The sequence below is a fragment of the Alexandromys fortis genome, unplaced genomic scaffold (genome assembly GCF_014885135.2).
Source record: "Alexandromys fortis isolate MF-2015 unplaced genomic scaffold, M_Fortis_MF-2015_v1.1 scaffold_450, whole genome shotgun sequence".
Classification (NCBI taxonomy): domain Eukaryota; kingdom Metazoa; phylum Chordata; class Mammalia; order Rodentia; family Cricetidae; genus Alexandromys; species Alexandromys fortis.
The window spans coordinates 234,852-247,715 of record NW_026068319.1 but is presented as its reverse complement, the minus strand read 5'-3'; the positions used below and the strand labels follow the sequence as shown (position 1 = coordinate 247,715).

Below are 12,864 nucleotides of genomic sequence, written 5' to 3'. Positions count from 1 at the left end.
GGGGAGGGGGAGAGAAGTGGGGGGCGGGAGAGGGAAATGGGAGGCTGGGAGGAGGCAGAAATTTTTTCAATTAAAAAAAAGATGGAGGAGTCAGGTGCGCTTCCCTGTCTCCTCTGTCTTTCTTCCTCTAATGTAACCCCAGAGATCAGCTCTTGAGGATAATACAAATCTCTTTAGTGGAAGCAATATTAAGAGAAGAGCTTTGTTTTGTTCTCTCTGATTCCAGAGTTGGGAACCTAAGACTATGGGAAAGGGCTTGGGAGCAACTTCACAGAAGACTGGAGTGGCCTTCATGCTACATTCAGAGAAGCTGGGAGGATCGGAAAATGATCACTGTTGCAGTGGTTCTGTGTCCCTCTGAGCCTACACACTTTGCTATTGATCTGGACCAGATAGATCAGTTTGGGATTTGGTGCTGAACGGGGACAGCTGAATACTACAGGATCAACGTGGTGACACAGCCTTTCATGAAGCTCCTTGTCAGAAACCGGCTTGTGCATGCTGCCTGTTAGAGGAGCAGTCAGTGCCAGGCAAAGAGCCCCCTCACCACCTAGACCTCCCACTTAGAAAATGAAAAGTTTTAAGTAGCTCCAGGTTCTGAGGGGCAAAGACAGGGCCTAGGGAAGGAAGTGTCCTGCTGTCTCTTCAGTCTAAGTGCATAGGCAATCTATAAATTCTTTCTACATGATTGGGTAAATGAATAGTTTCAGAATTTATGCAGTCTCTGCTGTGTAAGAATTGATGTATTGCCGTAACTATCTGAACTCCCCTGCTAGCTCATTATCCCACTCTCTATCCTAGGAGTGGAGCTCACATTTGAGGAAAAACCAAGGAAGAATGAGGCAGACAAAAAATATACAAAGTGAACGATATGTGTATTTCAGGGAAGTGAGTCCACTGATCGATTTTTAGAGGGAGAAAGGCTAAAATGTGGCAGGTTAGCGGGGTAAATTTTTCTTAGGAAATTCAGAGAAGGCCTCAATGTCAGGAACCTTTGAACAGAGACTTAAAAGGGACAAGGATGAAGTAGGAATCTAAATTTCTGTGACAAGCAGGGCTACACAAAGGGAAGGGCATTGCAGACCAGAAGGAAGATAAAAGTAAAACAAGACCATGGGCATATAAATAGGAGTGAACCCCAGGTAGAACTTAGGGGCATGAGAATTCGTATGAGGAAAAGAATTGGATTCAATGAGCTCACCTATAAAAAGATGATACATAATAAAGTATGAAGACATGGAATTTAAACTTCACCTAAACATTTAAAATACAGTGTTGAAGACTTGACTTACTCAGTGTTTTCCACCAACCACCCCAAATGAGCACAGACATCTCACTGTTGTGTGCATGAACCAGAAAGGGGCCACCAGCAGAGGGCGCCACGGCATGCTGCTCATCTTGGTACCCTGTGTTTGTAACTACTTTCTCTGCTACCAGAAAGCAGAATCAAATCCAAAACCAATTGTGCAACCACATAGATGCTTCCAACAGCCAGTTGGAGAATTCTCAAAGTTGAGAGAGCCAGCAAGATTCCTCTGCCCAAGGAAAAGCTCCTGCTGAGCAGGCATAACAATTCAGGTTTCAAACTCCAGAACATAATCGTTAACGTTCTTCTCTACCCTCCACATGTACTCACTCTAAATCTTAGTACAGGCACCAGTCAAATAACTTTTGAAAATTTAAGAAGCCAAAAGCAGCAATGAGCTCAGAATGGTATGGGGAAAGGCCAGGCACCTTGACAGCCTCCATCAGCGTGTTTGTGCTAGAAGCTGCAGCGGCTATTACGTTTTATTTCAGTTCAGCCTTCGTCATGTCCAGGTCTCTGTCTAGCAAGGACAGGATTCCTTCCAGGGGAATGGAGATTAGGCCATTTTTCAGCTCCTTAGAGTTGTCTAACTTAGAAGGCTCTTTTGGATTCTCAGACACATTATTGTATTAGCCCAACAGGCCCTTCCCTTTCAATCTTGTGGCCGATTTTTGGGATCAACGACTGCATTGTTCCTCAGCCACTCCCATTAAGGGTCACAGTACACATCACTTCTCCCACTTCTATAGAGTTTTAAGAATACAGCAGAACATTCCCTTCTGAAGAGATAGTGATCAAATCTTGTGGTAAATTTTCCTCGTTTGAACAGAAAGTGTGATTGAAAGGTATGTGGGCTGTGTGATTTGTGTCTGAAAGGCAAAGTTCTCCACCTCTTCCTTTGGCATATATGAACAAACAGATCCGGTATCATAATGGGACAAAATGGCTGCACATTGTGAAATCCAAGGGTTCACCTCTTTCAATTAAATTACTTATTCAGAGGCATAGTTAAAACTGCTTCTAGTGCCAAGAGTTGAGAAATGCTATTTTAAGAAGACCTTGAAATTCCAGTGAGAAAGGAAATCAAGAGTGGGAAATAGTCAGAAGATGGTTCTTCAGATAATGGAAGGTCAGACTTTCTGAACTGTATGTTCTAGTTCAGCTAGGTGGACAGAAATTTACCAGCTTCTGATATATCTTGGAAAAATACAGATTCTCTACATTAAGTACCACCGAGAACACATGCACACAGAGATGTGCAATTTCTTGACTAGATCTTCTGCCAAGTTATTTTGTCAATGAAATAGAAAACTAAGAGAAATAGCAGCCATTTCCTTGTGCTGTTCCCCATGGGATTTAGCTGATGAAACAATTGGGCAGTGCCATGTAGCAGGGCACAGGAGTGGAGGTGCTCAGGGGCAATTACATCAGGACGAGGAGCCGACGGGAGCCGATGGGACAAAAGCTCCGCCATGACTGCTCGCTGTTAATACCTACATAGGCCCCAAACTCAAGGAAAACACTTGCTCAACCTGTCCCAAGCCTAGTCACTGCACAGCATGCATGGGAGGGAGCAGCAAGGGGAGGAAGCCCTGCTATACCCATACCCACCACCCAGCATCTAGTCACTGCTGTGTCAACCAGAAGCTTCCAGAATAATCTGACCTCTTGAGAGAGGAGAAAACTATGGATCTTGCTGTCCCTGCCTCTTCCCCATTTCTCCTCCTCCACTGGCTGCAGAGGAAAGTTCCACAGGGAAAGCACACTGACTTCCATCATCACTGGCAATGCCTGGACCCTTTCCCTAAACCAAGCCCCTGTTGGACTCTGGCGTCCAAACACCGAGAAGGAGTCGCCCCCAGAGACCACACACCACAGCTGATGCAAAAGCATGAGGATTTTATTAATTCTGTCATGACAGGGTCCCCCAGCATTCGGGAAGCCAAGGGACCTCGGATAGCGGGTACAGTCTACTTTTAAAGGGGCTACAGAAGCAAGGGGGGTTGTTCTTTGAGTATTCTGATTGGCTATTACCAATAATTGACTGGAGAGCTGTTGCCAGATCAGATGAGGTAAGAGGTCATTTTGACCTCGTTTCCCAGGGGACAGAACCAAAGCATGCGTATATGGGTAATTGTTCAGGAACGTGCGAGTGTAGCTGTTAGGTCCTTGGTTCCCAGGGGAGGAGGGGAAGCACTATGGCACAGAGGCTGAGAGGATTCAGAATTGTCAAAAATGGCTTCAGGATCGTCTTAAAGTCTTACACCCCTTGGGAAAGTCATCCAGGAGAGGTGGCGGTGCCATCCATACCTGGCTGCGCTGTATCACGCCTGGAACAGAGGGTCAGTGAGAAGAATCTTTTGATCCAGCAGCTGCCTTGCGAATGGGGAGGTAAACATGGCTTTGAGCAGTGTATGCGGCTCCAAAAAGGGGCAAGAGCCACCTTGACAAGACAAGCTATGTCTTGGGGTCTCCTGATCTAGTCACCACAAGGCGACTTCTGGCCGATATGAGCAGCTGAAGACATTCTGAGCGTGTCTCCCCACCCACAAGTCACTGGAGCCTTTGGGACAACAGATAGGATCTTGGAAAGAAACAGCCTGGAGCAGCCAGGGGCAGGCAACCACGGCAGGGCCTCGAGGCTACTCAGAAAGGAATCCTGTTGGGGGTGATTTTTCAGAGCACCAGGGCTCACAACTTCAGCCCCGCCCTGGGATTCCTTAGCATGAGAGGAGTGACATCCAGCTAACCAATCACATCTGCCCACCCCTATGACGTAAGAGAGCCGTGGTCAAATGGACTGGAGGGGGAGGGTAGTCCGGAACGTGGTCGGCTGAGCCGGGAAGTCAGGAAGTCAGGAAGTCAGCCGTCTTTGTCCGCCTGAGAAGGAAGAGTCACTCTCGCCCTACAGCAGGCTCGGTCTGGTGCAAAGGTAAGGGAGAATCCAGACTTTGGCTTTTGTCAGCCCAGGGATGTGGGGTGGTGCTGGCGAGTTTAATAGAGTTTACCCTTCTTGCCGACGACAGCGTTTGCTGGGGAAGGGAATGTAACAGTGAAGACAAAGGAAAGTCCCTAAGTTGCCTCCATTTGGTGGTACTTGCCCGGGGAACTGGCACTTAAGAGGTAAAAGCATGAGGAAAATTTAAGATCATCCTCAAATATATCATGTCTCAAAGAAAAGTAAGAAGAAAAAGAAAAATGGCGTTTTTAGATCTGGGCCACAGCCTGGGTGTGTCTCTTCTCTGTGGCGCTAGCAGGGGTGTAATGGACTGTTCTGTCCCTTTAAGAGACAAGCCCCACCCACTCCCTCCCAAGCAGCTCTTCCTCCCTCTTCCAACCTGAGTTCCGGTGCTTGCTGCTGCGTGTCTCCTCTCCTCCCCCGCCCTCTTCTCCCCACTTCTCTCTCTGTACCTCTTCCCCCTTCTCCCCTTTGCCCCTTTCCCCTTCACTTTCATAACCTACTAAATAAATATCCAAACTCACTCTAACCATCTGTCTCTCACCGTCAGGAGGCTCCCTGCCTGAGACTTCTGCTCCTCGTACCCGCGGGCCCCTCGGAGAACAGCAGAGCTGTTTTATTTTTACCACAGTATTTGCAGCTCCCTGACAGGCACTTGCAGCTCCTCCTGGCCCACTGTTTACGGCAACCACTGAGGGAACGGTGCCGTTTTATTTTTACCGTAACAGGGGTACTGCATCCCCTCCATGAACCAAAAGTCTCCCGTCTCCAGGAAGTAGACCCCAACTCCTGCACAGCAGGGGCTTCTTCCTGGACCCAAACCCTTGTTTACACAGAGAGATCCTTTCCTAAGCAGGGAACCAAAGTGAAAGAGGCGGCTTTCTGACTCAGGGTGAAGAACAGGAAAGGAATGCCCTTACAGGAGAGAAAAGAGGGAGGTTCCTATTAGAATGGGCTAGGTTGTGGTGGCATATTTTAATTGGGCATATTAGTCAAGTGAAAGAAAGTTTCCAAGGTGCCTTTGATGGTGGGAATTTAATACTTTGGTGGCTGGAATTTGGTGGTCCACCTCAGGATGAGGAGGTGGACAAGTGAGAGAATAGACCCTGGTAGCTTGATTTAGCAGTGCAGCCTAAGGGTCTTCAGCGGGTCAGAGGCAAATGGGGAGTAGGACATGGTGTTCCAGAGCCACAAGCTCAAGTGACCAGCGTCCCTTCATACCTTATACCCAGTCCCAGCACAGGGTCGTGTTTAAACCCTAGACCCAGGGAGCCATCCTTCTATCCTGTCCAGGAGAGTAGTCCATGGGAAGACACAGGGAACTGTGCAGAGCAAAGAGTGATTTGATTTGATTTTTTTTGTTTTTCGAGACAGGGTTTCTCTGTAGCTTTAGGGCCTGTCCTGGAACTAGCTCTTGTAGACCAGGCTGGTCTCGAATTCACAGAGATTCGCCTGCTTCCTGAATGCTGGAATAAAGGTGTGTGCCACCACTGCTCAACATGAAAGATTATTTTTTCAGAGGGATTTTGAAGGAACTTAGTTATGTCAAAATAAAAAGGCAGTAAAATAACAAGGAATTAGGACATGGAGAGAAGCAATAGGAGAAAGGAGGGAGAGAGAACCTCATCAAATTGCATGATACAGCCATCAGCACTGAAGCCTTCGTCTGACCCTTGTGATAGGTAGATGAACATATCTCTCAGCCCAGGAGCCCCGTGTGCTCAGATCAGTCACAGGTATGTGTAACAGATTGTGCCCCCTTGCCATACTGACCCTTCATTCCCAAGACCCTCCATAGAGGCTGCCTCGCTGGAGCCTGGACATCTGAGTCCAGTACAGGCCAGAGGAAGATAGAAGTCAGCTAGAAGAGTAATCCTCTGGACTCCTGCTCATTGCTGGAAGGAGGCAGACAGTGCAGCCCTTCTGTTACCATACGGTCTCACCACTGTAGAGCTCCCCAGAGACAGGCCTATAAAGAAAAAGGAGGCCTGACAGAAGGAAGGCAGGGCGACATTAGGAACGTTGAGGCAGGCATTCTTTCGCAGCCTCCTAACTTCGAGCTCCCGGCTGCTTGTTTGTGGAATGTGTCATGGTGCTGTCCTCTACTCTCCCTTTATCCTTTGCAATAACACAGCGTAAACTCTCTGGGAAGCCTTTATTTCCCCTGGCCCCCAACAACCTCCAAGCCTAGGCATTCTGCCCCCACCTACAGCCTCCTCCTCAAGACTTAGGACTCTCACATGGTCTTCACTCTTCATTAAATCCTTTGTGATATCAGGAAATTCCTTCAGGGCCCTAGGCCCCTAAGTGCGTGCAAAAGCAAGCAAGGTATTAGAGTAGGCAAAGAGAGAGGGACATGAAGATGATAAACCAGATAGGTATTGGGCTAAAAGACAAAGACAGCAGGAGGAAAATATAAGCCTGGAAACCATTGAGCTTTGCAGTCAGCAGCTATCTTCGTCAGGTTGTAAGGAACAGGACATGGCTCAGTTCAGCCTGGCCCTCATAGTCTGTGTCTTGGCCTAGTTGCCTTTGGGATTGCTGATAGACAGGCATTCAGTGGTGGTTCCTGTTAAGTGCATTCTATCTACGTAGGCAAGAATGACCTTGAAATTCTGATTTTCCTATCTTCACCCCTCAACTGATGCAACTACAGGTTTGCAATACCCTACTTGACATATGAGGCGCCCTGGAACAAGCTCTGGACTTCATGAAGAGTGACAGGTAAGCAGTCTTAACGACTGAGTCACATCCCAAGTCCATAATATTGGGATACAATTCTTCTGTGTCGATGTTTGTGCATTATACACAAACCCATACACTTCGCTGGTTACACACCTAAGAACAGTAGACATGACTGGAGAGATGTCTCTGATTGCGTGAGCACTGTTCTTGCAGAACACCCAGGTTCAGCTTTCAACTTCCTCACCACTGTCAACTGGCTGCACCTCAGTCAATAGGGAATCTGCTCCCTGGGCACTTTGACTCACATGCACTCATAGCCACACACATTTAAACAGTTTCAATGCAATTTTTTTTTTTTTTAAAAAATTGTTAGCTTGATATGGTGGCACATTCATTGGAGAAGCACAGGCAGATGTATCTCAGTGAATTTTATGGCAGTCTCTTCTACGTAGGGAGGTCCAGGACAGTCAAAGCTACATAGTGAGACCCTGTCTCGGTAAAAATAAAAGCCACAAATGACAATTTTTAAATCTAAAACCAAAGTATTGCATACAAGCTTCCACGTATGTTATGTATGGAGTTGAAAATGACAGACTTGTCACTATACTAATGTTTTCCTTCTTGCAGGGCTACAGACAGAACCCAGGGGTCACACACACTAGAGAAGCCCTCTACCACAAAATTCTACCCAGTTTTCCTATTATTACATGGTCTTGGTGTTCTTGGAACGTTTTGAACAGACAGGAGTGTCTCCTGTCCTCTAGTTACCCACATGAAAATGACTGTGAGGCTAAAACCTAGCCAAAGATTTTGAAATTTAAGAGAAAACACTCAGGAAAGAAATAGCTTCCTTCAAAAAAGCAGGTAGATTTAGATATAGTACAAGGCTTTTTCTGGGCCCCAGTCTCATCTCAACACTGTACAACAGAAGAGATGTTTCCAGTCCCTGGCAGGGTGACTTGAAGATCTGGCCGAGCAGAAGGCTCTCCGTGTTCCTAACATCCCTCCACCTTTCCTGCTTTAGACTGGTTAAATCCGTCCTTGAAAGCTGTGGCAGCAGTAACAGGGATTCTTTTATTTTTTTAATGGTTTTTGAAGACAGGTTTTCTCTGTTAACAGCCCTAGCTTTTCCTGGAACCAACTCTTGTAGACCAGGCTGACCTTGAACTCAGAGATCCGCCTGCCCTGATTGCCTCCAGTGTGCTGGGATTAAAGGCGTGTGCCACCACTGCACGTACTGTAACGGGGTTCCTTTGAGCCACCTACCAGTTCCCAAACGTGACGACACAGAGACGTATTATTAGTTAAGAAAGCTCTCCTGCTTATGTTATCTAACTTTCTCCTATAATGTAAATTATCCTGTTTCTCTTCATCCAGTTTTGCCTTGAGACTTCTTCCCTTTCTTTTCTGATGTCTTCATGTCGGTCTCTCTGGTGACTACCTGGCTTTTGGCCCATGTGTCTCCCTCTCTTTCTCCTTGTCCTCTTACCCCTCCTTTGACACTTTCTCTCTGCATGCCCTTACCTATCTATTGCCTTGCTATTGACTGTTCAGGTTTTATTAGGACAGTTAGGTGACTTAGGTAGGTAAAATGAAACAGCAACACATATTTACAAAGTTCAACAAATGCAGCATAATCAAACACATTTTTACAAAATCAACATAGGCAGTATAAACAAATGTAATACGTTTTTACATAATTAAAATAATATTCTGCAACAAGCAGTCTTACTCCATGCACAAGTTCCTTCAGCCACAGTCAACTTCAGCCTTTGCAACAGGGAACAAGGCAATAATTATTAGGACAGATATTTTTTCATCAGTTTGACATGATCTAAAGTCATCTGAGAAGACAGAACTTCAGTTAAAGAAATGCCTCCGTAAGATTGTTCTCTAGGCAAACCTGAAGGGCATTTTCTTAATTAGTGATTGATGTGGGGGCCTACTTCATTGTGGGAGGCACCATCCCTGGGATGATGGTCCTGGGTTTTACAAGAACACAGCCTCAGCAAGCCAGTCATCCTCATTCCTCTATGGCTGTGGTTCTCAATCTTCCTAATTCTGCAACCCTATTATATAGTTCCTGATATTAGGGTTATCCCTAACCCAAAAGTTATTATCGTGTTACTTCAAACTTTAATTTTGCTACTGTGTTAATTATATTGTAAATATCTGATACGTATGACATCTGGTATGTTCGCCCTCTGAAGAGGTCATTCACCAGCACCCCAAAAGTTAGCAACTCACATGTTGAGGACCCCACTACTCTATACCCTCTGGATCAGCCCCTGTGTCTGAGGACTCCACCACTCTATACCCTCTGGATCAGCCCCTGTCTCTAGGTCACATTCCTGTTTGAATTGAGTCCCTGTCATGGTGTGCTTCATTGATGAACACTGATAGGGCATGCAAACCTTCCAGGTTCTTCTTAGTCACAGATTTCCTCACAGGAACAGTAAGCCTAACTAAGACCCTGAAGTTGAAAAAGAGGGAAAAAACGCAGAATTGACATTCCATGGTGGTTTATGGATGGCTGTGTACAATAGACCAATGTGCGTGTGCTCGCACACGCGCGCGTGCACACACACACAGAGTATAATATTTAGAGCATGGAACGGGGAGAAACCTCAGTCTCTGAACACAGCAAAATGGATGAAAGGGCTGAAGAAGGAAGGAAGGATGGCTGTACTCTAACATGGCTGTGACAGAGTGGATTCTGTGCTTTTGTGTCTTTATAGTATCTGAAGTCTACTTTGAACCTTGGTTATTTGCTGTAGTACTTTTTTCCTAGCTGGAATGGGGATTTTTTAAGGTTGTTTCCCAGTGCTGAGCTACAAGCACTGCAGTAACTCAGCTTCAAGCAGTGAGTTGATGAGCAGTGCCAGGACATGCAAGGCAAATACACCCTTCCCTCCCACCCTGTTCTTTGTCTCAGTTTTCCTCACAGAAATAGGAAGTCCAAGTCAGAGACCCTGAAGATTAAAAAGAGGGGGGAAAGCAAGGATTGACATCTCAGTGAGCTACAGGCAATATATCCAATGGCTATAAGCACTCTAAGCACTGAGCTGTGTAACGGCGTAAGCGAATGCAGACAGATTGTCAAAATATAGACAGCTTTAATGGAGGAATAGACTTACAGAACCACCGTTCCCGCTGAGACCAGGAAAGCAGAAGCGAGCGCGAGCGCTGGGAGCACAATCGCCAAATTTATAGGAAACTTTTAGCCTGAGGCGAACACGCCCCCTAAGGGGTGGGACTTATCCCTACAGAGTTGAAACCACTCTGTCTAAGGAGACACAGACACTCTACTCACTGAGTCAAAAGCTCCCTACCTGCTGAGCTGCAAGCATTAAAATAACTCAGCTACAAGCACTGTACCCAAAGGGCCAGGTAGGCCACAAACACCACCACATCGTTGCTATTTTCTCCTCCACATCTGTATTCTTGTCAAGGAACAGATCATTCCTGTATAATTTCCTTTTGTGTAACTTCACACTCCCCTCCAGTGTGCTGAGTGCCTAGAGGCAGGTTCAGCTCTTGTCGATTCTGTTCCAGTCTGAAAAGGAAGCAGCAGCTCAGTTCAGGGTTAGAGGTTCGCAAATGTCATACTTATGCTTGACCCTCCTACTTAAACACTTGGATCTCAGAAGAGTATGCCTTACCTCAGAGTACAAGTTCTTGATCTACTTGGATAATGATGGGAAATGTTCCAACCTGACTGACAACAAGTTGACTGCATTAAGAAAAAATGTGATATTTCAAAGTTTGCCAAGAGAGCATGAAACAAATGCTAAATGCTTGCCCGGATCTTGTAGCTAGAATGAAATGAAATTTGGTCAAATTTAGATAGCTCTTTTCTAACAACTAGAAGAACTGGCACATATGTGCAAAGATGGCACATTTGAGAGACCCTCAACCATTTCCTCAGGATCTGACTGATCAGAGATTGTGATTGCATGTTCACATAAAAGACAGTGTTCTATATTTTTCCAGATCACTAACAGTGTTCCCCTGAACATTATCAATAGTGAAGCTGTCCCTTTCCTAAGCTGTGAGCTAGAGACGCCATTGATAATCTGTACATTACTGAAGAACACAGTGGTGCTCTTCTGCCTCAAGGCCACATGCTTCTGTCCCTGCCCTCTCTCCTGTAAATTCATTCTGAAGGACGAATGGGAACCACCTTCCATTCTTAATGCTGCCTCTGCCAGTTTTCCAACAATCATTATTTCATTCATTCCTAATCCTATTGAGACCTTGTTCCTACCTCAGGTCCCTCAGCGTTGAGTTGTAGACTATAACCACAAGCACACTGACAAAAAAGAAATATGGAATTTGTCCAACTAAGAAAACATGGAGGATGTTACTTTATCCTTAGTCATTCACTCACTGCCGTTTTCACTATTATCGATTTTAATCCTAGATTCCTGTTTGTCATTTTTTAACCCTGAATCTGTTCATTTGAATCTGGGCTGTTTCCATTCCCGGATGTTGATAAATAATGTATCAGTCAACCCTGAGTATGCAAGTCTGTGTGTGAGAGGACTTTAGGAGCTGAATGAGAACTCAGTTTAACTGTGGAGGGTAAGATTATGACATGAAACCTTGACAAAGAATGGACTCCAGTGACTTGCCCATCAGGAGTGAAAAAAGATCCCAATATTCCATCCCCTTACCTACATATGTATTTTTGAGATGGCCTCACTATGATTATTTAGCTGACCTGGAACCGACTACATAGAGTACACCACCCTGGAATCAATGAAATTCATGTGCTTCTGCCTCTGGAGTGGTGGGATTAAAGGCATTCCCACCATGCCTAAATGTGTTGTAACTTAATATTAGCCATTCGGACCATGCCAGCAATCACTGCACTTTGGTTTTAACTTTATAATTTCATGACTAAGGATCATGAGTCCTTTAGAACTCACTTTTTAGTCATTCTAGAAATGTCTTAAGCATTAGGAGCGTTAGTTATTCTTGCAAAAGACACAGCTTGCTTCCCAGCTCCTGCATTATAATACACAGTTGTCCTTAACTCAGTCTGGAGAACCCAATTTTCTCTTCTATTTTCTCTTGGCACCGGACACTCGTGGTATGCAAATACATGCAGGGAAGACAAACATGGGTATACAAAAATAAAAATAATTTTTTTAAAAAATTAAAATACATACATATATGTGTGTGTATATAGTTAAATATAGATATATGGTGTGTTTGTCATTTTGTATAATGAAATCTCTATAATTTTTCAGTTATCCCATTTTTATATTGCATGGGTTGGACATCTTGAATTTACACTACTCAGGATTTTATATTATCTATGTATTAATCACTACTAAGAAGAAAACCTGCTAAGTGTTTAGCTAACTCTCTTAGCTACCATTCCCTCTGTGAATATTTGTCTAACCTTTGCAGAATTTTTGTTCATGGAATACATTATTTAATTGTCTTGGTTTTTTATATTTCTCCTAAAATTTCTTGTAGACTGCTTTTACTGGCTGGCTTCATATGATCAAGTTGACACAAGATAAAATCTTCAGAGAGGACTGCATCTGAGTTGAAGAACTGCTTCCACGAGATCCAACTGTAAGGCATTTTGGCAATTAATGATCACTGGGAGAGGGCAGTTTGTAGTGGGTGGTCCCATGCCCAGGATGGTGGCCTAAGTTCTACAATATCACATGCTCAGCAATCCATGGGAAGCAAGGACCTCGCCATGGCCACCATTTTAGCGCTAGCATCCAGGATACTGCCCTATTTGAGTTCCTATTCTGACTTCCTTCAGTGCTGAACATTGGTGTGGATGTGTGAGCTAAATAAACCCATTCCCCTGCAAAATGCTTTTTTTCTTTTTTCTTTTATACTTTTTTTTTTTTTTTTTTTTTTTTTTTTTTTTTTTTTTTTTTTTTTT

The 12,864-nt window shown here is 44.8% G+C and overlaps 1 protein-coding gene across 2 annotated transcripts in view; it reads left to right on the top strand.

Annotated features, from left to right (window-relative positions):
- The first annotated feature begins 6,921 nt into the window (after positions 1 to 6,921).
- LOC126495139 (zinc finger protein OZF-like) overlaps positions 6,922 to 12,864 on the top strand; it is a 25,978-nt gene continuing 20,035 nt past the window's right edge. For both annotated transcript variants that reach the window (XM_050132741.1, XM_050132740.1), the window contains exons 1-2: positions 6,922 to 6,989; positions 12,438 to 12,539. The gene's annotated coding sequence lies outside the window, so the exon portion shown is untranslated. The remainder of the gene's footprint in view (positions 6,990 to 12,437; positions 12,540 to 12,864) is intronic.